The sequence below is a fragment of the Schistocerca americana genome, chromosome 8, assembly GCF_021461395.2.
Source record: "Schistocerca americana isolate TAMUIC-IGC-003095 chromosome 8, iqSchAmer2.1, whole genome shotgun sequence".
NCBI classification, from domain to species: domain Eukaryota; kingdom Metazoa; phylum Arthropoda; class Insecta; order Orthoptera; family Acrididae; genus Schistocerca; species Schistocerca americana.
In genome coordinates this window covers 402181095-402208013 of record NC_060126.1, presented here as the reverse complement: position 1 = coordinate 402208013, position 26919 = coordinate 402181095, and positions in this window count along the sequence as shown.

Sequence of the window (26919 nt, the reverse complement as noted above, 5' to 3'; positions counted from 1 at the left end):
ATGTTAAGTCCCATAGTGCTCAGAGCCATTTGACCCATTTTTTTTTATGACCATGCGGTGCATTTGACCTGCGGTCGTCGCACGGTGGCGCTGGCAGCAGTCCACATACACAGAGGTGTGTTAGTGCATGCCAGAGTACCGTGCAGCGAGTAACTGTGCAGACGTTTTCAGGCGTGGTAATGGTGACTGTGTTGAAAATGGCTCAAAGAACACATATTGATGACGTTGTGAGGGGTAGAATACTAGGGCGACTGGAGGCTGGTCAAACACAGCAGGTCGTAGCACGGGCCCTCCGTGTGCCAGAAAGTGTGATCATGATTATGGCAAAGATTCCAGCAGACAGGAAACGTATCCAGGCGCTACAGTACGGGACATCCACAGTGTACAACACCAGAAGAAGACCGATATCTCACCATCAGTGCCCGCAGACGGCCACGGAGTACTGCAGATAGACTTGCTTGCGACCTTACTGCAGCCACTGGAACAGTTGTCTCCAGACATACAGTCTACAGACGACTGAACAAGCATGGTTTATTCGCTTGGAGACCTGCAAGGTGCATACCATTGACCCCTGGTCACAGGAGAGCCCGTAAAGCCTGGTGTCAGCAACACAGTACATGGTCATTGGAACAGCGGTCCCAGGTTATGTTCACGAACGAGTCCAGGTATAGTCTGAACAGTGATTCTCGCCGAATTTTCATCTGGTGTGAACCAGGAACGAGGTACCAACCCCTTAATGTCCTTGAAAGGGACCTTTATTGAGGTCGTGATTTGATGGTGTAGGGTGGGATTATGACTGATGCACGTACACCACTGCATGTAACAGGTCAGATGTACCGGGACGTCCTTTTTGCACCAGTGTGTCCACTTTTTCAGCGGAGCAGTAGGTCCCACCTTCCTCCTGATGGATGATACCGCACGGCCCCACCGAGCTGCCATCGTGGAGGAGTACCTTGAAGCAGAAGATATCAGGCGAATGGAGTGGTCTGCCTGTTCTCCAGACCTAAACCCCATCGAGCACGTCTGGGATGCTCTCAGTCGACGTATCGCTGCACGTCTTTAAACCCCTACGACACTTCAGGATCTCCGACAGGCACTGGTGCAAGAATGTGAGGTTATACCCCAGCAGCTGCTCGACCACGTGTTCCAGAGTATGCCAACCCGTTGTGCGGCCTGTGTACGTGTACATGGTGATCATATCCCATACTAATGTTGGGGTACATGCACAGGAAACAATGGCGTTTTGTAGCATATGTGTTTCGGAACGGTTTTCTCAACTTATCACCAATACCGTGGACTTACAGATCTGTGTGGTGTGTGTTCCATATATGCCTATGCTATTAGCGTCAGTTTTGTTTAGTGCCACGTTGCGTGGCACCACATTCTGCAATTTTCCTTAATTTATGAGCGTGAGTGTATATTACACTGGTACCTTAATTATCCCTACTGCTTGTCATGATTATCAGCCAAGGAACTTCCCGTACTTATGTCGCAAAATTTCGATTATTTGGTTTTTTGTGGGTCCTATGCATGAGTCTTAGCGTGTGCAACGGCCAATTGGTGGTCAACGCGTGTTCGGTAGCACATGAACATCTTAGCTTCCCGTGTTCTCTCTTCGTAGCATCTTATACTCTCTCTCGATGTGTTTTCTTTGAATCATAGTTATAATTACGCAATAACACAAAATAAGACGCACAACGATTGAATTAGCCAAATGGGACGGAAATCCGTAGATTTACATGTACAGACAAATAAGTAATTACAAATATAAAAGTAGGCTTCCGCGGCCACTGTCACAGTCAAAATTTTTCTGGGTTTGCGCCGCATTGTCAGTATGTAAAACTACCAACGTTTCGGTCACTGCTACAAGTGGAGGAGAATGAACTCCAACAACAAATCCGCAGGGTGGATCAGAATGAATACACCAACACCACCATGGTGTACCCCTTTTCAGAAGAAGAAGTCGCTGCTGAAATCAGATCATTAAAAAAGGGCAAGGCACCTGGGCCAGACAGACGACATTGTAGCGGAGGTTGTGCAGTTCCTCGCCCTCCAGCTAATAGCGTCTCTCACGGGACTATTCAGTGAATGTGTTAGAACCGGAAAATTCCCCAGCGTCTGGAAAAGGGCTAATGTGGTGATTATCCAGAAGGGAAAACACAAGACCCAACAGATCATACAGTCCCATATGCCTCCTAGACATCTTAGCGAAGTTGCTGGAGAAGCTATTGGCTGACAGACTGACAGCACACGGGATACTGCGCTGGATGATTGACGGGCAGTTCGGCTTCAGGCCAGGGCGATCGGCGTCTGACGCAATTGCCCTGGCAGCCGAGGTCCGCAGCTCAGCCCCGCACAATTATGTGGTTGGCATCATGGTAGATATCAGTGGCGCCTTCCACAACCTGTGGTGGCCCTCGCTCTTCTCCCGCTTGCGTGAGAAGGAGTGCCCAGGGCCCCTCTATGGCTGTCTGAGGAACTATTGTATGAACAGGGAGGTCTGGTTAGCATCGCCTAGCGGAAGAATAAGCAAAACCATCACGAAGGGGTGCCCCTAGGGATCCGTTCTGGGGCCACTGTTGGGATATCAACATAGAACCCCTCCTAGAGAAACTACAACTTAGTGAGGACGTGCTAGACGTGATAACCTACGCTGACGACCTCCTCCTGCTGGTAGGCGGCCGTAGCCGAGAGGAACTTGAGCCCAAAGTAGAACAAGCAATGACAGTGCTTCATGAATGGTGCCTAGAGGCAAAAATGAAAATTGCACCACACAAGTCAACATATCTGTTAATGAAAGGCAGTCTAGTTAGAAATACGACCGTCAGAATTGAAGGAACTCCAGTTCTTCGGCGTCGCGAGGCTAGATACCTAAGAGTCACAATAGATGAAAAATGGAACTACGATTCGCATATAGACAACATAATGCAGCGAACATTAGAAGTCCTGAACAACCTTATAAACATAGGCCATAGAAGATTCCACCTACCTCCAAACTTGATCAAACTCTACCATAATAGCATCCTGACGTCCTTAGTAGGATATGCGAGCGGGGTCTGGGCACACAGGTTCACGAGGGTGGTGCCCGCCATGACTGTGAGAAGGGTGCAGCGGAACATATTGTTGAGACTTGTTGGGGCATACCGAACAACTCCTGGGGGGGGGGGGGCCTTACTGATAATAATTGGGCTATGTCCGTTGGACATAAAAATCCGAGAGCAGGGGCGTGGTATTGGATCTCAAAGGGGAAAATAGAAAAGACTAGGGAAATCATGGGGATACAAGTAGGGGATAAATATGGAATTAGGAGAAGGAGCGAAGAGTTATGGCAACAGCAAAGGGAAAATAAGGAAACGGGAATAAGGGTAGACCAACTACCACAAAACATCAGGGAAAGGCAACAGATGAGCTACTTTGAGCCGAGCAGGGGTCTGCTGCACTTTCTTACAGGACATGGGCCATACCCAACATGGAAAACGGGCAACACCAGCGTGCGACTGTGGTGCTCCGGGCGGAACACCCGAACATGTCGTCTATGACTGCACGTTATACGACGATGTGGCGCTCGAACTCAGGAACCAATTACCGAACAGAGATACACAGGCAGTAATGCGACGTGCCGAGACCTTTGATGTCCTAAACAGTTTGGCAAATGAAATATCCCGAAAGATAACGAGGGATTTTATTAGAGACCAAAATGGTTAGAGACGAAAGATAAACCGATGAAGACACAGGTACCCCTGCGAATGCCGCCGAGCGCGGAACTGGCCGGCCGCTCCACGACCGGAATCCGCCGCCCTGCAGGACCAGAAAGGCAGGTGTATCATTCCGGAACTTGACATTTTGCACTAGATTTTTAGAAAGTAGTTACACTAGAATAATGTAAAATTAGAACACCAACATTACTAACATAAGTAGAGACTGCAGCTATTTTCAAGTAGATGGCCAGCCCAGTGCCAGGGGCACGCTCACTGGGACTAGCTCAGTGAGCAGGCCTTAATAGTAGGTTTGCATATCATCTGGCACACCTGTAACGCTGCAGGGTAGATTAGTCTCATAGTAGCCCAGTGTACTTAACAAGTTAGATTAACCCTGTCCATAGATAGTGCCATTAACCAATTAAGTATAAGCTGCTTTGTTTTGTATGATGAAAGGACCCACTAATTAAATAAGGTGGTGGGTTATTCTGTATAACATAATGTCGTCGTTTTATGAATCATTTTTATCATAATTTTTGTTTTCAATTTTACTAATATCTTGTGTTGTATCAATAAAGTATTTTTTTAAGTGACCTTCTTCAGGATGTTGTTATTTACTGCTGAATGAGAAAACTTCGTTTGTTACATACCCGCTGACAGGGCTGTTATATATTTCTCACATTTTGTTATGGATGAAGGGCAGGGGTGTTCTTTTTTGGTGCTTTTATTATTTCTTTTTCATTGGCGAAATCTCGATGTTTTGATTAGTGTTGGCGTACTGCCTGTGACTGGTGGAAATTGGCAGTTGTAACGTGGCATTGTTACAATTTCAGAAAAGTTGGATGATTTATTCAAGGGTAAAGAACTTCACAAACTGAGCAAGTCAATAACGCGTTGGTCCACCTCTGGCCCTTATGCAAGCAGTTATTCGGCTTGGCATTGATTGATAGAGTTGTTGGATGTCTTCCTGAGGGGTACTGAGCCAAATTCTATCCAACTGGCTCTGAGATCGACAAAATACCGAGATGATTGCAAGGCTCTACTCTAACGCTCCAAACGTTCTCACTTGGGGTAGAGAAGACGACCTTGCTGGCCAAGATGGGGTTTGTTAAGCACGAAGACGGGCGGTCGAGACTCTCGCCATGTACGTTCGTCGACGTACCTCTTTACTGTAAGCGTGCCGCGGATGACAACCAAAGGGGTCTTGCTATGAAAAGAAACGCCATCCCCCCACCTTCCACACCATTAAAAAAATGGCTCTGAGCACTATGGGACTTAACATCTGAGGTCATCAGTCCCCTAGAACTTAGAACTACTTAAACCAAACAAACCTAAGGACATCACACACATCCATGCCCGAGGCAGGATTCGAACCTGCGACCGCAGCCGTCGCGCGGTTCCAGAATGAAGCACCTAGAACCGCTTGATCGCAGCGGCCGGCCAGACCATTATTCTTGGTCTCTGTTGATCCATTGTGAACGAAGAACAGTGGCTGATCAAATATCTAACAAAGAAATTCTCTAAATAGCCGTGCAAATTGAGACTTTATTTATTTTGTTTTCGCTTACAGTTTCGACTGTTCATTGTGTAATCTTCAGGTCCCATGTGCACCTCTCAAAAATTATGGCAGTGCTTTGCAGTCTAGTCTGGTGTCGATTCATTCGACAGGCAACACGTTTCTATTGATCCACGGTGAAAACTCAGTAATGCTACGCCCACTGCAATCATAGCTGTCGATGTCTTTGGGTCAATACGTAGGGGTCGTGTGATGTCCTTGAGAACGGAGTGCTGCGAAACCCTCGTGCCTGCACCTGCCTTTCACTCTGTCGTCAGACCTGCCGCAGATCGCTGCCTATCCTGAATTACACAGTGCGGGATTCTCCAACCTCTACGTTTTGTGATGAGACGAGATCGTCCAATACATCTACATTTAGACTCCGCAAGCCACCCAACGGTGTGTGGCGGAGGGCACTTTACGTGCCACTGTCATTACCTCCCTTTTCTGTTCCAGTCGTGTATGGTTCGCGGCAAGAACGACTGCCGGAAAGCCTCCGTGCGCGCTTGAATCTCTCTAATTTTACATTCGTGATCTCCTCGGGAGATATAAGTAGGGGGAAGCAATATATTCGATACCTCATCCGGAAACGCACCCTCTCGAAACCTGGACAGCAAGCTACACCGCGATGCAGAGCGCCTCTCTTGCAGAGTCTGCCACTTGAGTTTGCTAAACATCTCCGTAATGCTATCAAGCTTACCAAATAACCCTGAGACGAAACGCGCCGCTCTTGTCTGGATCTTCTCTATCTCCTCCGTCAACCCGATCTGGTACGGATCCCACACTGATGAGTAATACTGAAGTATAGGTCGAAGGAGTGTTCTGTAAGCCACCTCCTTTGTTGATGGACTACATTTTCTAAGGACTCTTCCCAATCAATCTCAACCTGGTACCCGCCTTACCAACAATTAATTTTATATGATCATTCCACTTCAGATCGTTCCGCACGCATACTCCCAGATATTTTACAGAAGGAACTGCTACCAGTGTTTGTTCCGCTATCATACAATCATACAATAAAGGATCCTTCTTTCTATGTATTCGCAATACATTACATATGTCTATGTTAAGGGTCAGTTGCCACTCCCTGCACCAAGTGCCTATCCGCTGCAGATCTTCCTGCATTTCGCTACAATTTTCTAATGCTGCAACTTCTCTGTATACTATAGCATCATCCGCGAGAAGCCGCATGGAACTTCCGACACTATCTACTAGGTCATTTATACCATACGGCCTGCTCGTTATTTCACCACCCTTCAACCACTTTGGATCGGTGCTTACGCCAGTAGTAAGGCAACAGGCGACCAGCTTCGCCGTTTCAGAGATTCTCGTTTCCAGACGCAGCGCCACAAAGGTGTGCCTTTCCCAAAACCGGTTGAAAGGTCTCTGTTGGATTCCTTTCATGTTTAATTTCTTAAATCTGTTGTCATTTACGGCATAAATTCCTCTTCTAAATTTACTGTGGCGTTTCTGACTATCTAGGAGGAGACTGAGTAGTGGAACGCGTTACTTTTACACATAAACAAGAACGATCTGTCACACTACTACACTTTAAAACACAGTTTATATGTAATTCATGTCACAGTCTCATACGGAACCTACATCCGCTTTATTTTATATACTGTATATGATAGGATACTGTCATCCCCCCTTCCCTTCTGCGTGAGAGGATGAATGAGCAAATGTATTTCTAGTTGCATGCTTGAGGGTAGCAGACAAGCCTGTCTGCTAGAAAACAGTAGGACCAACGTCGGAACAGGTAGCTACGCTTTCTAAAAGCAAAGAGGTTTCTATCCTTAGTGTGGTCCTGTCCGTCCGTTGTCATGTTGGTATAGGAAGCTGCCCCTCTGGCCACTTCCGTTTGTATTTGTGAGCCATCCCTCAGGAAGGGACCAGTCAGTCTGTCCGTGGCGAGCGTCTGAAGTGGTAAGATCTGCGGCTAAGCGCGTGTCTGCTAAGTCCGTAGGACAATGGATTTCTTAAGTTCAGCCTAACTGAAAATTTAATCACCTTTATTTCAGGTTTAGCTCTAAAATATATAATGTTATCTTAAATTGCAGCGCAGTGTAATTCGCGTGTGAAGTTCAGATTATTTTCCGGTAGTTGCCTTGTCACTACTTTGTGAGTAAAGTGGAACCACGTGTTGATCAGTAACTCTAACTAAGATCATCAATCTTAAATGCGAATGTGCGTGAGATTATAACGTCTCGTCTTGACAATATTTTTCAATATAGCAACTTTTCTTTATGTTCAACCCACGTGGGGTGTACTTTGTGAGACCACTACCACGTGCTTATATAATTGTTTGACCCATCAGGTTAGTAGTAAGACGTTAGTAACCAGTTCGAGTTTTTTCTTTTGTAAATGGCTTTTCGATCTAATTTATTTTAATTATCAAAATTATTGTGGAGTTACACTCTTTGTGTAAACCAAGTTGACCACGTGAAGCATGTGGTGTAATCATCAAAGTAGCCCTCAGCTATTCTTTTTGGGAAGATTTCGCAGAGAGTTAGTATGAATTTAGTATACCAGTGTGTGGTAATTACATGACGGACAGGATTGTGCTACGAACGTAACTTCTTTGGACGAAAATTGAATCGGTTGGTTGTGGTTAATTTCCTCTTGCATATGTTTCAACGTTCTTCGTGTGTTATTTTATGAATGCAGTGTTGTATGCAGTCTCCCAATCTTTGCTCCATATTTGATGTGTTACGTAAGATTACAATCTCACATTTTCACAATCCTAAATAAGGCACCAGCTTAGTTATGAATCGAGTTTAATATGCTGAAATTTCAATGATCAATCTTAAAATAAATTTCCAAATATACACTGATTTCTTTGTTTTTATTTAAATTCTCTTTTATATATATATATATATATATATATATATATATATATATATATATTAGCGGTTGTTGTATGACTATTAAAAGATTATAATTAATATTAGTCTGGTTGGAATTTGGTAAGCTAGACTGGATACCTGGTGAAACATTTTCTCAGTAATCCAAGGTAAACTTCCCCAGACAGCTCACAGCTTTTAACCCACTTTTATTGTCAATCAGCACCGCTTACACCACAAATTAAAGCAACAATATTACACGGTTATATCATTGCATTTCTGCATTTGCGCCCCGTGGCTTCGCTATACTGACTGCCTACTGGTCTCTCCTCCGCTTATTCCTTCCTAACTGCGTCACGTGACTGCTACATCACCAGGAGGAGGTGGTGGGCAGTGGTAATAAGAGTTTGGCTGATCAGTGTATGTCAGTAAATTTTTGACGGTTTATATGCTTCGACACATTTACGTACTTTGACACGTATTAAAAGCAGGTAAGTATGCATAATACGGGCCGTTCAAAAAGTCTCTCCGCAGTGGCGTATGATTGTTAACCGCGCGTGGCGTATGATTGTTCGCCTGCCTTGGTTACTTCCCTTCAAGTGGACTCTCCCAACATTCCACTGTTTCGTTCATCTCAGCGTCAGTAGTATCGTTGGTGTGTGTCGTTACGTGTTAACGTGAACGTTTAAGTTTAGTTCCTTTGTTCGTTTGTTTCGTTTTTGTCACTGTTAAAATGCTAACCATAACGTGCGTTTCTTAGCCGAACAAGTGTTCAAAGCTGGCGTAAATATACAGTTTAAGTTCGTCAAACATTTAATTCAGTTTTCCCGGAGACAACAGTCCCACACCGCGATACTGTGTGAGATCTGATTAACAAATTTCGAAGTACGGGTTCAGTGACAGATGTACCGAGAAGTGGTCGTTCTAGCGTTTTGTCTGAGGATAAACTATTCGATATTTCCGATAAAATGTCCATGAGTCCGAACAAGTCACTGAGAAAACTCGTCCAGGAAATCGATGTTGGTGTCGGAACGGCCCACACAGCTGTAAGGAAAAAATTTGAACTTTTCCCATACAAAGTGACAGTCGTGCAAGAACTGAAAAATACTGATCATGGCAAGGGACTGCATTATTGTCAATGGTTCAAAAATTTCGTTCAACAAAATGGAAGGGATATTCTTAATGAGACGTTTTTCACTGATGAGGCGTGGTTTCATTTATTCAGGTACATGAACTCCCAAAATTCTCGTATGTGGAGTACTGCAAATCCATTGTGTATTCATGAGGAACCACTTCATTCTGTGAAAAATAGGAGTTTGGATTGCAATTTCTAGACGTCGGATTGTGGGTCCCATATTTTTCAACAAAATAATAAACGCACAACGATTCTGCAGCGATATTCTGTACCCATGCGTAGGAGAACTTATTTTAAGTGAAATACTGAACGATTATTTTCAACGATATGATGCAACCGCACATACAGCTCGCGTTTCAATGTCACTGCTTGCTGATTGGTGATCGCATAATTTCACAGGGACTTCGGCCTCCACGATCGCCTGACCTAACATCACCTGACTTTTTCTTCTGGGGTGCACCGAAAGCAGCCGTCTATAAAAACCGTCCAAAATCCATCGATGAATTGAAAATTGCAGTATCCACTTTCACTGTTTCTGTTACAAGAGAAGTGTTACAGCTTGTGTTTGGAAACGTGATTACATGAATTGAATTGTGTATTCAACAACAGCGGGGGACACTTTCAATATTTAATGTGAAAATTTGTAAGTAAAAATGAATATTCAATAAATTACTTACTTGTATTTCACTGAGTTTCATTTCGGTATATTCACTGCGGCATACGGCACGCGCGGCTAACAATCATACGGCACTGTGGAGAGACTTTTTTAACAACCTGATTAATACGAAATTGTCTTTCGTCCAACTCAAATTAGTATTACACTATTTTACATAAAAATTCACAACACTTTAGGCTACATCTACAGTATACCAAAAAATGCTGCGTTTGACTTGCAAGTACAAAGTTTTAGTACGACAAAATATTTTTTTTTTGCAAGGTGCTTACTCCGCCAGGTGGCACCATCGAAAAGTTTCCAAGTCAAGAAAGCCTCTACAGTCGCGAAGAGACTACTATACAGAGTGCGCATTATAAAATTTTATTTCTAAAAGTATGGCGACTAAAAACATCGGTTGGTGGCCTCAAAACCCTTGCAGTGACCCCAAAACCCATATCACGTGTTCACTACTTCAGTTAGAACCACGTATTTGACGCCTCAGACCAGATTTTATGTGCATATTTTACGTACGTAAGTACGGTACGTTTGAACCTTTGGATCTTCGTAACTGATAATGAACATAAAAAAATTTTCAAATTTCCTCGAGAACACCATTTAAAGAAGTTATGGTAAAAATTTCGACGGTTTTCCATGAACAGAAATTATAGATCTGAAGACCACCTAAATTGTTCAAAAAGATTTCGGGCTTGCGCCCGGTCGTCGTAAACTTCATTGCACGATATTTCCGCTGGACAACTGCCAGCCATCTTCAGGTGAGCCAAACGAAGATGTCTGGCAGTTGTCCAGCCGAAATATCGTGCAATGAAGTTTACGACGACCGGCTGCAAGCCTGAAATCGTTGTGAACAGTTGATTCACCGGGAAAATTTCAAATTTTACATAGACCCCCTAAATTGGTATGTCTGGTACCCAAAAAAACGTAGTTTCTCGGGTGTGTCTTGATAACGGATATAGATTTTCGAAAACAGGAAAATTACGTAATTGCTGATCACGGTGCAAAAACGGCGAAAAGCCAGTTTTTGCTGCTTTCTGCACAAGTATGATGACATTAAACCTGGGTATCTCGATAACGGATAATGATATCGAAGGAAATTTTGAAGTTCCCCGAGATCACCACCTTAAGAACAGATGGTACAAATTTCGACAACCTGCCACGAAGAGATATTACAAAAGAGGCAAACCCCATAACTGGCACCTTTGCTATGCAAAACGCATGGTTTATCAGATGTTCGTTGATAACGGATAAAGATTTTCCTAAACGGGAACATGGTGGTTCTAGATAAATGTCTACAGAGTATACAGTTACAATTTTAGTCATTTGATATTGTTAGTTATTTTGATAACTGAAGGTGTCGGTTTGCCATGAACAGAAATTTCATAAGTAGCCATCCTCACAATTGCTACTTTTACTACCCAAAACCCCCCATGAACCATGAACCTTGCCGTTGGTGGGGAGGCTTGCGTGCCTCAGCGATACAGATGGCCGTACCGTAGGTGCAACCACAACGGAGGGGTATCTGCTGAGAGGCCAGACAAACATGTGGTTCCTGAAGAGGGGCAGCAGCCTTTTCAGTAGTTGCAGGGGCAACAGTCTGGATGATTGACTGATCTGGCCTTGTAACATTAACCAAAACGGCCTTGCTGTGCTGGTACTGCGAACGGCTGAAAGCAAGGGGAAACTACAGCCGTAATTTTTCCCGAGGACATGCAGCTTTACTGTATGATTAAATGATGATGGCGTCCTCTTGGGTAAAATATTCCGGAGGTAGATAAGGTGGGTAGATCACGTAACTAATGAGGAGGTATTGAATAGGATTGGGGAGAAGAGAAGTTTGTGGCACAACTTGACTAGAAGAAGGGATCGGTTGGTAGGACATGTTCTGAGGCATCAAGGGATCACCAATTTAGTATTGGAGGGCAGCGTGGAGGGTAAAAATCGTAGAGGGAGACCGAGAGATGAATACACTACACAGATTCAGAAGGATGTAGGTTGCAGTAGGTACTGGGAGATGAAGAAGCTTGCACAGGATATAGTAGCATGGAGAGCTGTATCAAACCAGTCTCAGGACTGAAGACCACAACAACAACAACAACAACTACCAAAAAGTCACGTTTGCCGGTTTTTTCTCAAAAAAAAAAAAACCTGACTCATCAGTCCCCTGGACTTAGAACTACTTAAACCTAACGACATCACACACATCCATGCCAGAGGCAGGATTCGAACCTGCGACCGTAGCAGCGGGGTTTTCTCAGGAACTGCCTATAAAAAATGGTGCATTTACAAGGTGCCTGAGATCTACCATAGACTACACCTAATGCAAAACAACCAGTCGATTTGCTTAATTCGCTTCGGCTGAAGAAAGTGTGTAATGTTCAAATTTTCACCCTGTACTGTAGGACAGATACAGTGTGCCCACTGTTCGGATAGGTATACAAATGGTCGCTAGGCCAACGGCTACCCAAAACACTTAGCCCCTATCCTTGCGATCAAAAGAACCCGCGATGTGACACCCTGAAAAATCTTATTTTCGCGGCCGCGTTTTTGGAACATATTGGTACCGAGCACTATCGCCACAGACCTATATGAGTTTTTAAGGACTGCATCTTCAGGTACACGTGGTCACGCATTAATGTGATTTCAGTCATTGGCCTCATCTACTTTGACTGACAGTCGTGTTTAGAACCCTAGGCTATTTTCAATTCAGTATAGAGTTATTCGAATTGTTACTTATTTTATACACCCTCTGAATAATCTACCATAATTATGTGACTATCTTTCCATGGTTACAGTCTCCGTCTCTAGTTACAGATCGAGCTGTGTATGTTGCTGATGTAGCTTTCGGCGTACGAGTATACTAGCACTTCAGGTGTCTACGACATGCAGTGCAGACGGAGGGCAAGAAGCGTAATATACACTGAAGCGCCATAGAAACTGGTATAGGCATGCGTATCCAAATACAGAGATATGTAAACAGGTAGAATTCTGTGGTGCGTTCGGCAAGGCCTATATAACACAACAAGTGTCTGGCGCAGTTGTTAGATCGGTTATTCGTGCTACAATGGCAGGTTATCAAGATTTAAGTGGGTTTGAACGTGGTGTTATAGTCGGCGGACGAGCGATGGGACACAGCATCTCCGAGGCAGCGATGAAGTGGGGATTATCCCGTACAACCATTTCACGAGTGTACCGTGAATGTTAGACACGAAGCCCACGCCTACGACAGAAGTACAATTTTATATGCCACCTAGCTCTGCAGATGACGAAGAAACTGAAGAAATGCATGATGGGATAAAAGAAATTATTCAGATAGTGAAGGGAGACGAATATTTAATAGTCATGGGTGACTGGAAAACATTGGAGGAAAAGGAAGGTAGGTGAATATGGATTGGGGGTAAGAAATGAAACAGGAAGCCTTCTGGTTGAATTTTGCACAGAGCATAACTCAATCATAGCTAACACTTGATTCAAAAATCATAGAAGAAGGTTGTATACATGGATGAAGCCTGGAGGTACTGACAGATTTCAGATAGATTATATAATGGTAAGACAGAGATTTAGGAACCAGGTTTTAAATTGTAAGACATTTCCAGAGGTAGATGTGGACTCTGACCACAATCTGTTGGTTATGAACTGTAGATTAAAACTGAAGAAACTGCGAAAAGCCGGCCGCGGTGGTCTCGCGGTTCTAGGCGCGCAGTCCGGAACCGTGCGACTGCTACGGTCGCAGGTTCGAATCCTGCCTCGGGCATGGATGTGAGTGATGTCCTTAGGTTAGTTAGGTTTAAGTAGTTCTAAGTTCTAGGGGACTGATGACCACAGCTGTTAAGTCCCATAGTGCTCAGAGCCATTTGAACCATTTGAACTGCAAAAAGGTGGGAATCTAAGGAGATAAGATCTGGATAAAATGACCAAACCAGAGATTGTACAGAGCTTCAGGGAAGGCATAAGGGAACAATTGACAAGAATGGGGGAAAGAAATACAGTAGAAGTAGAACAGGCAGCTTTGAGGGTTGAAGTAGTGAAGTTAGCAGGTGATCAAGTAGGTAAAAAGACGAGGGCTAGTAGAAATCCTTGGGTGACAGAAGAAATATTGAATTTAATTGATGAAAGGAGAAAATATAAAAATGCAGTAAATGAAGCAGTCAAAAAGGAATACAAATTTCTCAAAAATGAGATCGACAGGAAGTGCAAAATGGCTAAGCAGGCATGGCTAGAGGACAAAGGTAAGGATGTAGAGCCTTATCTCACTAGGGGTAAGATAGATACTGCCTACAGGAAAATTGAAGAGGCCTTTGGAGAAAAGAGAGCCACTTGTATGAATATCAAGAGCTTACATGGAAACCCAGTTCTAAGTAAAGAAGGGAAAGCAGAAAGGTGGAAGGAGTATATAGAGGATCTATACAAGGGCGATGTATTTGAGGGCAATATTATGGAAATGAAAGAGGATGTATAAGAAGATGAAATGGGAGATATGATACTGCGTGAAGAGTTTGATGGAGTACTGAAAGACCGAAGTCGAAACAAGGTCCCGAGAGTAGACAATATTCCATTAGAACTACTGACAGCCTTGGGAGAACCAGTCCTGATAAAACTCTACCATCTGGTGAGCAAACTGTATGAGACAGGCGAAATACCCTCAGACTTCAAGAAGAATATAATAATTCCAATCCCAAAGAAAGCAGGTGTTGACAGATGTGAAAATTACCGAACTATCAGTTTAATAAGTCACGGCGACAAAATACTAACGCGAATTCTTTACAGACGAATGGAAAAACTGGTAGAACCCGACCACGGGGAAGATCAGTTTGGATTCCGTAGAAACATGGGAACACGTGAGGCAATACTGACTCTACGACTTACCTTAGAAGCTAGATTAAGAAAAGGCAAACGTAAGTTTCTAGCATTGTAGATTTAGAGAAAGCTTTTGACAATGTTGACTGGAATACTCTCTTTCAAATTCTGAAGGTGGCAAGGGTAAAATACAGGGAGCGAAAGGCTATTCGCAGTTTGTACATAAACCAGATGGCAGTTATAATTGTCGAGGGACATGAAAGGGAAGCAGTGGTTGGGGAGGGATTGTGACAGGGTTGTAGCCTCTCCCCGATGTTATTTAATCTGTATATTGAGCAAGCAGTAAAGGAAACAAAAGAAAAGGAGGAATTAAAATCCATAGAGAAGAAATAAAAACTTTAAGGTTCGCCGATGACATTGTAATTCTGTCAGAGGCAGCAAAGGACTTGGAAGAGCAGTTGAACGGAATGGACAGCGTCTTGGAAGGAGGATACAAGATGAACATGAACAAAAGCAAAACTAGGATAATGGAATGTAGTCGAATTAAGTCGGATGATGCTGAGGGAATTATATTAGGAAATGAGACACTTAAAGTAGTAAAGGAGTTTTGCTGTTTGGGGAGCAAAATAACTGATGATGGTCGAAGTAGAGAGGATATAAAATGTAGTCTGGCAATGGCAAGGAAAGCGTTTCTGAAGAAGAGAAATTTGTTTACATTGAGTATAGATTTAAGTGTCAGGAAGTCGTTTATGAAAGTATTTGTATGGAGTGTAGCCATGTATGGAAGTGAAACATGGACAAGAAGAGAATAGAAGCTTTCGAAACGTGGTGCTACAGAAGAATGCTGAAGATTAAATGGGTAGATCACATAACTAATGTGGAGATACTAAACAGGATTGGGGAGAAGAGGAGTTTGTGGCACAACTTGACTAGAAGAAGGGATCGGTTGGTAGGGCATGTTCTGAGGCATCAAGGGACGACCAATTTAGTATTGGAGGGCAGCGTGGAGGGTAAAAATCGTAGAGGGAGACCAAGAGATGAATACACTAAGGAGTTTCAGAAGGATGTAGACTGGAGTACGTACTGGGAGATGAAGGAGCTTGCACAGGATAGAGTAGCATGGGGAGCTGCATCAAACCAGTCTCAGCACTGAAGACCACAACAACAACAACAACAACAACAACGACGACGACGACGACGACCGCGAATATCAGGAATCCGGTAAAACATCAAATCTCCGACATCGCTGCGCCCGGAACAAGATCCTGTGAGAACGGTAGCAATGACGACTGAAGAGAATCGTTCAAAGTGACAGAAGTGCATCGCGTCCGCAAACTGTTGCTCATTTCAATGCTGGGTCATAACAAGTGTCAGAGTGCGAACCATTCAACGAAACATCATCGATATGGGCTTTCGGAGCCGAAGGCCCACTCATGTACCCTTGATGACTTGCATTCTGTTCTACATAAAGGTTGGAAGCCCATCCTACGCTTATGATAAAATTTCCGTGTCAAGCATTCGGAATATCGATTGGGAGGGGAGGGGGATATTGTAAACCGTGTGGTGCATGTGCAATTGCTTAATATTGTCTCTGCAATGAATATCTCTCGCATACAAATGACCCTGCCATTGACAGCCTACATCTAGGGAATTCTATGAAACGAAATATCATGTTGTGGTTTTACATCAGTTTATCACATCAAACCAGTCATTTCTGTCTGGATACTAGTAGAATGGATCAGAACTTGGTGTGGTAATACGATAAATTATTTATTCTCAAAAAAAAAAAAAAAAAACGTGTTGAGTGGAAGAAATTATATACATATGAAGTACACAATTTCGGATTCTATACTATCTGTTGTGACCTGGCAAGACAGCCAAGCCACTAGGTGGTGAAGCCGAAAGGCACGCGTTTAAGCTCACGCAGGCTGGCCTGAGGTCTGGAACTGGACAAGGTAATTAATATAGCCAATAACGTACGTAGCTGCTGGAATACTTAACTTTAATCCACAATTGGTGAACATCGGTCTGACGGTACATGCATCACAAGATAAATAGCAAATGATAATGGCGCCTTGCTAGGTGGTAGCTAATGACGTAGCTGAAGGCTATGCTAACTATCGTCTCGGCAAATGAGAGAGTAATTTGTCAGTGAACCATCGCTAGCAAAGTCGGCTGTACAACTGGGGCGAGTGCTATGGGCTCTCTAGACCTGCCGTGTGGCGGCGCTCGGTCTGCGATCACTGACAGTGGCGACACGCGGGTTTGACGTATACTAACGGACCGCGGCCGATTTAAAGGCTACCACCTAGCAAGTGTGGTGTCTGGCGGTGACACCACACCATCTGTAATTTCGGGATCGGCAGAACATATGTTCGTCTTTCTTTAGACCACCCTAGTTATTAGACGGAAACAAAGGTGGCTGATACTGATTAGTGCTGAGAAACAGAAGACTACACCGCGACTGACACAAAAGGTCAATGGGGAAGCGAATGGAACTCAAAACATTTACTGTGAGTGTTTCCGCATCCGCCGAACCCGAGTGTGCACATCACTTGGTGAAGAATGGACAGCAGTTGTACTGCATCGATGATCTGGTCCTTGGGGCATTGGCCACTGTGCAGATGACGTACTTGCCATTATTCTCTGCCTACACAGTGGACGCAATTTGCCGTCTGCAAACTCCTAGGTCTGAAATTGCCTCAGTTGACAGAATGTGAGCCAAGATTTCCGTTTGCTCACTAACTTGGAATAGAAATTCGTCTCAAGTATTCTCCCGTAAAGAATCACTTCAATTTGCATCAGACCGCACAGGAAGCTAAGAGTCAACTACGGAGTCAGCAGAATAACAACTGTCTTCTCAGAGAAACGACTTGATTCGCTCCTCGTGCCACAAACAACACTTCTGAAAATCTAACCACCAGATTCTCCACTGTGGCTCTCGCCGGCGGAATCTCTAGGCCGATCCCTGGAGGGGAAGTGGCTTATATCAATCCCTACTGGGAAATCTCTCCACACTCCCTCACAGAAAGGCGGGGTTTAGACGACGAATCCCGGCGGCCGTTACAGAAACGTTGCCTCCCACTACACGAATCATCAATCTGCCAGCCAATCACCTGAAGGTCGTACTGCTTTCAGAAGATTTCCCGAAAGTTTCTATTCCACCCTACATCCTTAGCACTCCGTTAATCAAGTATGTGGTGTCACCGACAGACACCACACTTGCTAGGTGGTAGCCTTTAAATTGGCCGCGGTCTGTTATTCTCTGACCAGAGGGCGGTGGTTTCCTTGCCACCGGATTTGCCCTCTATTTTGCAAGACGACGCAACGACTGTGGTTAAGGTCTTACGGTTTTGTGTCCTGTCCAATTTGTTGCCTCGGATTTTAGGGAGAGGATTTTAATGTGCTGCTGGTTGACTGGCTCACCCAGGCTTTAGGTAAGAGGTCCGCCAGTCACGATTACCTACTTGTTTCACTTCGATTTCTGTTCTCTTTTCCTTGTGTTTCCTTTCCTTTTATAGTGCCTTTCTTCTCCTCTTGTTTTGCCTCTGTATGTGAGGATTTGTAACTGCGTCAGGTCTGTGTCTTTTAGCCGTTCTCCTTGTTCGCAGTCCGTCTTCGTCCCTTCACTGCATGTGTTCCTGTTTCTATGCGTTTGGGCGCTGATGACCACGCTGTTTAGCGCCCGAAAACCTCAAACCACACACACACACACACACACACACACACACACACACACACACACCCGCGTGTCGCCACTGTCAGTGATTGCAGACCGAGCGCCACCACACGGCAGGTCTAGAGAGACGTCCTAGCACTCGCCCCAGTTGTACAGCAGACTTTGCTAGCGATGCTACACTGACAAATACGCTATCATTTGCCGAGGCGATAGTTAGCATAGCCTTCAGCTACGTCATTTGCTACGACCTAGCAAGGCGCCATTACCAGTTTATATTGAGATTGTTATTAATGTACCGTCAAGAGCGATGTACACCAATTATGGATTAAAGTTAAGTACTATATCAACTAAGTACTTGATTTACTAGACTCAACTCCTTTAATTGTTCCAGACCTCACGCCAGTCTGCGTGATCTTAAACGCGTGCCTTTCGGCTACCTCCGAGTGGCTCGGCTGTCTTGCCAAATCACTACAAAGTACATGTCTCGTTTTTGAGCGGGAAGCATGACCCGCTGCTTCACATTGTCCTTCCGCTGACGCTCTTTCTCCAGGTATGCTGTTCTGAAATTTTTTTCGCTCCACCGGAGTGCCACCTCCCGCCTGCACTGTCCAGCCTGCAGCATTGTCAGACGCCGCTTCCTCGCCCTGCTCTCTCTCTCTCTCTCTCTCCCTCTCTCTCTCTCTCAGGGCAGTATATTTCCGCTCCTGCAGAACGCTACGCCCTTCCCAGACTCTCTTTAGCCGATAGCAGTTTCTGATGAATGCATGGCCCGTATCTCCCTTTCTGTCAGTGTTCAACTCTAATTAACTCCCAGGCATGCAGTATTTCAGCCAGAGAAACGATTTATAATCCGATTATGTGTTGTAAACGATGATCGAAGATAAATGTAAATCGAAAAGAGTATACAGAACATTAAATGTATAGTGCCCAAAATTGCCCGGCCGCCGTGACCGAACGGTTCTAGGTGCTTCAATCCGGAACCGCGCTGCTGCTACGGTCGCAGGTTCGAATCCTGCCTCGGGCATGGATGTATGTTATGTCCTCAGGTTAGTTAGGTTTAAGTAGTTCTAATTTCTAGGGGACTGATGACCACATCAGTTAAGTCCCATAGTGCTCAGAGCCATTTGAACCATTTGATTGCGTTATATAGGCTAACTATGTTAAATGGGGACAAACTGTATGAAACTATCCCTGAGGGATGATGTTGTTGTTGTGGTGTTCAGTCCTGAGACTGGTTTGATGCAGCTCTCCATGCTAATCTATCCTGTGCAAGCTCCTTCATCTCCCAGTACCTACTGCAACCTACATCCTTCTGAATCTGCTTAGTGTATTCATTTCTTGGTCTCCCTCTACGATTTTTACCCTCCACACTGCCCTCCAATGCTAAATTTGTGATCCCTTGATGCCTCAGGACATGTCCTACCAACTGGTCCCTTCTTCTATTCAAGTTGTGCCACAAACTTCTCTTCTCCCCAATCCTATTCAATACCTCCTCATTAGCTACGTGATCTACCCACCTAATCTTCAACATTCTTCTGTAGCACCACATTTCGAAAGCTTCTATTCTCTTCTTGTCGAAACTGTTTATCGTCCATGTTTCACTTCCATACATGGCTCCACTCCATACAAATACTTTCAGAAACGACTTCCTGACACTTAAATCTAAACTCGACGTTAACAAGTTTCTCTTCTTCAGAAACGCTTTCCTTGCCATTGCCAGTCTACATTTTATATCCTCTCTATTTCGACCATCATCAGTTATTTTGCTCCCCAGATAGCAAAACTCCTTTACTTCTGTAAGTGTCACATTCCCTAATCTAATTCCCTCAGCATCATCCGACTTAATTCGACTACATTCCATTATCCTCGTTTTGCTTTTGTTGATGTTCATCTATTATCCTCCTTTGAAGACACTGTCCATTCCGTTCAACTGCTCTTCGAAGTCCTTTGCTGTCTCTGACAGAATTACAATGTCATCGGCGAACCTTAAAGTTTTTATTTCTTCTCCCTGGATTTTAATACCTACTCCAAATTTTTCTTTTGTTTCCTTTACTGCTTGCTCAATATACAGATTTAATAACATCGGGGAGAGGCTACAACCCTGTCTCACTCCCTTCCCAACCACTGCTTCCCTTTCATGCCTGATATGAGCATGTATCCAGACTAACATTCTTAGGGAGGTGCATCTATTTGAAGATGAAGATAAAAGATCTTTGACAGTGTAGGTTTCAGTGATTGAAAGCACACAAGGTCACACCTGGGAAGTGGGAATGTTCTGTCTGTACTGGCGTTTTGGCTCCACGCTCCGAAGGGCAGTAATGTTGTCCATGACAGTGGCGCACTCACATCAGTAACGTGGGGTGAGGCGGATGCCCCCTAGCGACTGAGAGATCTACGGCAACGTGATGTAATTCTGCAATAGTTCTTATTGAGTTTTGCCGTTGTTTTGGCGTCCATTGCAGCCTAAACAACTCCAATTTCCTTGCAGTCTCTGAATGTTGAGAGTCCCCTTGCATGCAACACTAAGATTCTGACCATTGTCCTGGTTAAAGCTGTTGTCGCATATTTTTATCTCTGAGGCCTCTTTCATGACAAAGTTTCAGTAGTGTAATGCGTGCGACCGTAATCAGTCAGGGCAGTAGTTGTTCCTGACAAAGGCGACGGAGGGTATCGCCAAATGCACGTGTGTTTTACTCCAGTTCGATACGGTAAGACGACGGAGAAAACTAACAGGAACGAAGCCACACAAAAATCAAGCACGAGCTGCGGAACACTGCGATAGCTCCTAAACAAACATACTCCTCCAAATGTAACCCTCTGAATGAAGCAATACTGAAACGTCCCCTTAGAAAAATTATGCAAGACTGTGGTTAAACAGACACACAATATTTTTAGCGCAACGCAATCTGACTTTCAATAATCCCTACAAAAGAATGGCCCTGACTAACATTAACCTATACCTTTCACAAATCACTTACCTCACAAAAATCTTCGTTACTCGAACTACTGCAATACAGCGAGCGCCACTACTGCCAGCTAAATAAAAGATTCAAACTACGGAAGGCACTAACTACTGATAGGCATAGTTAGCAAATGAAAGATTTTAATGGAGAACAAACAATCTATTTACCTTAATAGTCATAATATATATATCAGTTCATGACATCCAGTCTTACAAATTTCAAAACTCCGCCATTTCTCTCCCCACATCCACCACTGCTGGCGGCTCACCTCCAACTGCGCAACGCTACGCGCTGTTCACATCCAGCTACCGCTGCCCAACACTACAATGGCGAGTATTACAACAATGCCAACCAGCCACTGACTGCACACAGCACAGCCAGTGATTTTCATCAGAGCGCTACGTGGCGTCACCAATATAAAAACCTAAACAGCCTACTTACAATACTAGCGTTTAACTTTCCGTCGACGACGAAACCATGGAGCACGAGTTGCAAACAAACCACGCAGTCATTAGGGAAACCACGAAGAACCTAAATTTTGATGGCCGGAAGGGAATTTGAATCCCTGCCTTCCCGAACGCTATTCTGGTGTCTTACCTCTGACCAACCTCGCTCTGTGAAAGGCTTTGTTTCAACGCAACATTTGGGATTTTTGAATACAATACTTTAGGTTTGTTAGATTGCGTTGCTAAAAGCCACTGTAATAACTTTTTGTACGTCCATCCCTTTAGCAGGAGGACCCTGGGACGACAGAGGTTTACTATTGTCACAAAAAATAAAAACACCGACAGCCGTCCTTACGATTTTATTTTGTCGCTACCAGTTTCAACGCTTCATTGCGTCATCTTCAGGCTGTTTTGATGCGGTACATGTTGATACGATCCCCATGCGGATGGGTTATGCATGGGGATCGTATCAACCTGTACCGCATCGAAACAGCCTGAGGACGACGCAATGAAGCGTTGAAACTGGTAGCGACAAAATAAAATAAAATCATAAGGACGGCTGTAAGTGTTTTTATTTTTTGTCACAGTAATAACTGTCTAACTGACGTGTGGCGGTAACAGTATTTCGATTCGTCACCACAAAGCTGATCGTATGACACTGAGGCAATGGCAGGTACAGGGGGAGGACAAAAATGTCGAAACACTGCGAGAAATCCATGCTGAAACATAGACGCAGATGCTAGCCTAGCCTACAGGTTGCGTGTTGTATGTCACCATGAACGGCACCTGTGCAATGTCTGCAACGTTGAAAGTTCCAGCCGTGCCAGAACAGTGTTTTGTGTTGTTGTGAGCGCAGTGAGTGTGTCGGAGTTAAGGTGAACGCCGGTAAGCTGCTGGTGTCTGTGTGGTGGGTACTTTTATAATAAGGAAACTAAAGCGCTTGATATTTCAAGAGGTACAGTATCGAAAATTTATACCGCATACATGGGAACTGTAAAACATCAATCGCTGTATCACAACGCCAACGAAAATCTATGTTAACCGGTCGTGACACATTATCATCGAAGAAGATTGCCATGAAAATAAGAGGACGACCTCTCCAAAAGGTACTGCACAAGTGAATGTAGCACTCACGAACCCTGTTAGCATAAAAAAAAAAAAAAACGGAGGAATTTCCACAGTCAGGGAATGCAGCGCGGGCAGGAATTCCAAAGCTATTCATCAGATATGCAAATGCCCAGAACAGGAGAACGTAGTGCCCAAGCAATAAAACGGACTGCGGACCTATAGGAGAATATCATTTGGTGAGATGAGTCTTGCTTTCCACTGTTTCCAACATCTGGCCGAGTTTACGTCGCAAGAGTGTAACGTGGCGGGGGTTCAGCGATGACTTGGACAGGGGCAGTCATGGTATTTCATGAACCCCACGGTTATAGCTCGCTAGCTGGCGCAGGATACATTGGCCGATGCGCAGTGACCAGTTTTCGTCCATAGCACTGGGCGAGGTCATTCGTTTGTTCGGAAGGGGAGGCCGAAAAGTGTTTTCCAGCTTTCAGCCGGTCGGCGATGACAGAATCAAGGCGCACGCTCTGCAGTCTCTCTCAAACGATTTTACAGAAACTATTCGGTAAAAAAAAAAAATCATTTTTGCTTTACTTATACCTTTATACGTCAGGTTCATGATGATGCGCCCATCATTTCGTTAATGGTCACAGTTATTGTGATATTTGCGTGTAAGTAAGACACTGCGCCAAATTCAGAAAAGTGTGGAATGAAAAAAGAAAGATCGTTATGATTTTGATTTTGGTGCGTATTCTATAATATGTAGTTGCGTATGAAATTTAGCTAACATATTGTATTTTTCTTTAGACTTGGGTCGAGGTAACTATCTGACACCAGTTTTGAGAAAATAGATCTGATGTAGCACACTCATTTGCGATCGTGCCGCGCCAGTGATAAAGCCAGAGCGAAATATCCTCACCATTCCGAATATTTCATAAGCCGCTTCAGATATCCAAATGATATTATGCCATATGATAACACACAAAGAGGAGAGTATTTTACCATATTGTTATTATGTAAAACTTCATTATCTACTGTATTATTCCAATAACTATAGACTTCTCCGGTGAAAAAATGTGATTTTTCGGGTTATCAATTGCTGGTGAAACAAGAAATGCTGTAGGTTTTGGATCAACATATGTTAAGCTGTTACACGTTGCTTTGTACGAAGGATGTGCTTTTTCATGAGCTACTGACTTTACTTTCCTCAGTTGCTCGCTTTATAAACTTAACAAACCACCGTTTCAGAATTCTCTCACACGTGTATCTGCACATCATTTAGTGATGTGAGCCAGTGTAAACTCCTCTGTGTTTTGGCAAAAGAAGCAAATTTTGACATGGCAACTAACTCAAAATTTACTGATCCAGGCGAGCCGGTGTGGCCGTGCGGTTCTAGGCGATTCAGTCTGGAACCGCACGACCGCTACGGTCGCAGGTTCGAATCCTGCCACGGGCATGGATGTGTATGATGTCCTTAGGTTAGTTAGGTTTAAGTAGTTCTACGTTCTAGGGGACTGATGACCTCAGAAGTTAAGTCCCATAGTGCTCAGAGCCATTTGAACCATTTACTGATCCAGTCCATCCCATTGCTCAATGTTTATTCCCCACTGGCGATGTTGTGGTCCAAGAAGCCGTGTTCACGCAGCTCGCACCCTCCTGAACAGATTTTGTGTGGTCGGGAATGAATTGTCACGTCTCCCCTGTCCAGCATAGTCACCATATCTCAGTATTATTGAGCCTTTGTGATCTGATTTGGAGAGAATGATGCTCGATCGCAATCCATCGCACCTGAATTTATCACTTTTTTTGCGGGATGAATTTTCGTAACATTCCCTAGAAAACCATGCAGGGTCTGTATTTATCCATTCCGAGACAAATGAAAGTTAGTTTGAATACCAATGGGTTTCCCACACCATATTAGGCATGGTAATATGTTTTTGGAATTTCCATAATTTCGTGCAACCCCTATACATCACAAGGAGCAATCACAGGCTCTTCCCCAAGGTTGTACCGGCCTTCTAGTAGCATTTTAAATGAGTGGCAACGCAGTGTTCAGACACACCTCGGAGCGTTTATTTTGCGCTAAATGTGTTAACAATATACGGATGATACGTATCAATTAGTAACTGATCTAACGCAAGAGGAGCACGTCAAAAAATGTACGGAAATCACAGCACGCTGCACTTCACTGTTAGATGGTAAACTCTTAAGGGGTAACACCAGTGTAACGGGCAGAAAAATGTGTTTATTTGAGAATCTTTTGGGCGGAAGGAAAGGTGATAGAGAAATAATATTTGTGGTAGTTACTGAGCATATATTTAAGTAGATTATAAAAATAATTTTTGGAAGAATTACAAAATGGCGACATTGCAGCAGTTATCCAGAGGCGTGTTGAATTTGAGGCGATCTGCGGCACGCACTATAACTGGTGCTAGTTTGATTCTGGCGAAAAGAAAAAGAATCTATGTAAACCACAAGAGTGTGGCTAGTGAGCCAAGTTCGGGATTTTCGAGACACTCATTTTTTGTAGTTGGCGAGTGTTTGAGTGAAATCGTTAACGCTCACTAAAAAGGGACAGTTGTTAATTACAAAATATTATTTAAATTAACTAATCGAAAAGCCCCTATGTGGTTCACTTTGAAATGTTATTTCGAGGTTGTGGTTCAATTTTCAAACAAGAGGACTGAAAACTGCGCCGTGCCGTTCTGAAAAATCTATTCCAAGAAAAACGCGTTTGAAGTTCTGAAATATGTTATTGACATCAACGATTGAAAAAATTCTACTTTTAGAAAGCTCTTACCGTCAACCTGCTATCCCAGGACCGGCCCGTCGTATTGTTGCGATCGAAATCATATCCACTGGTTTACCGTAAAACGATTTAAATATCATATAATGAAACTATAATGAAATCCAGACCTTTAGCTGCTTACAGGCGTTGAAAAATTCCAACGGGGACAGTTGAAAAATGTGTGCCCTGGCCGGGATTCGAAGCCGGGACCTCCTGCTTACATGGCAGACGCTCTATCCGACCTCTCCTTTTTTTCCCGAAATAGTTCGTTGCGTTTGGTCTAGGCGGACGTCACAAGACATCCGTTCAAGTTGATCGTTGATTCCTTGATTACGGTTTTTTTTATTACAGAGAGCACACAGTCCTCTGACCGAACACACTGAGCTACGGTGCCGGCAGAAAATCCCTAATGAGGCCGGGAATCGAACCCGGGACCCCATGACGCAGAGGTAGCAACGCTAGCCACTAGAGCACGAGCTGCGGACGACTGGGCCACCGAGTGACTGCCATGTAAGCAGGAGGAGGTCCCGGGTTTGAATCGCGGTCGGGGCACACATTTTTCAACTGTCCCCGTTGATATTTATCAACGCCTGTAAGTAGCGAAAGGTCTGGATTTCCTTATAATTTCATTCTTCGAGAGCTGCAAGATCACCAATGGTACCTGTACAGATACCAGCTTCATCTTTAAATATCGGTCGCGGCAATTCCATAAACGCACGAAACTTTAAAATTTCCTTTAGCCCCACTCGAAGCAGGCGCTTTGTTAGGACGATTCGACGGTTGATTTCATATGCATTTCGTATCAAGTTATTACTTGGTATAACAATTTCTGGGCAGTCTGTACAATAATTATTGTGAAGCCAAATACTCGAGGACTTCGTTCTTCCAACATGATGTGTGCAGTGTACGGTTTACATTTCGCGTTTTGAGAAATAATAGAGAAAACGGCAAGAAACTTATAATCCTATTTATTAATCCGTAATTCGCATCAAAACCCTGTTCATTGTCTTTCAGCTTCTTATCAGAGGCACTGATTCCTTCTGAACTGCTCTCAGCCTCATACTGTATCTATTCTCTGGATGTTTTGATGACATACTGTTTCGACACCGCGTTGGATAAGTTGTTTTCGTACCGTTTCTGCCGAGCACACTTTGTAATCACTCATTCTTGCTTAATGACAAAACCGTATGCCATAAGATCACAAACTATCAAAAAGTCAATACTGCACATAAAAATCAAGATTCAAAACGAAAGAACTGTCTTAACCGTGCACTTTCTGACCC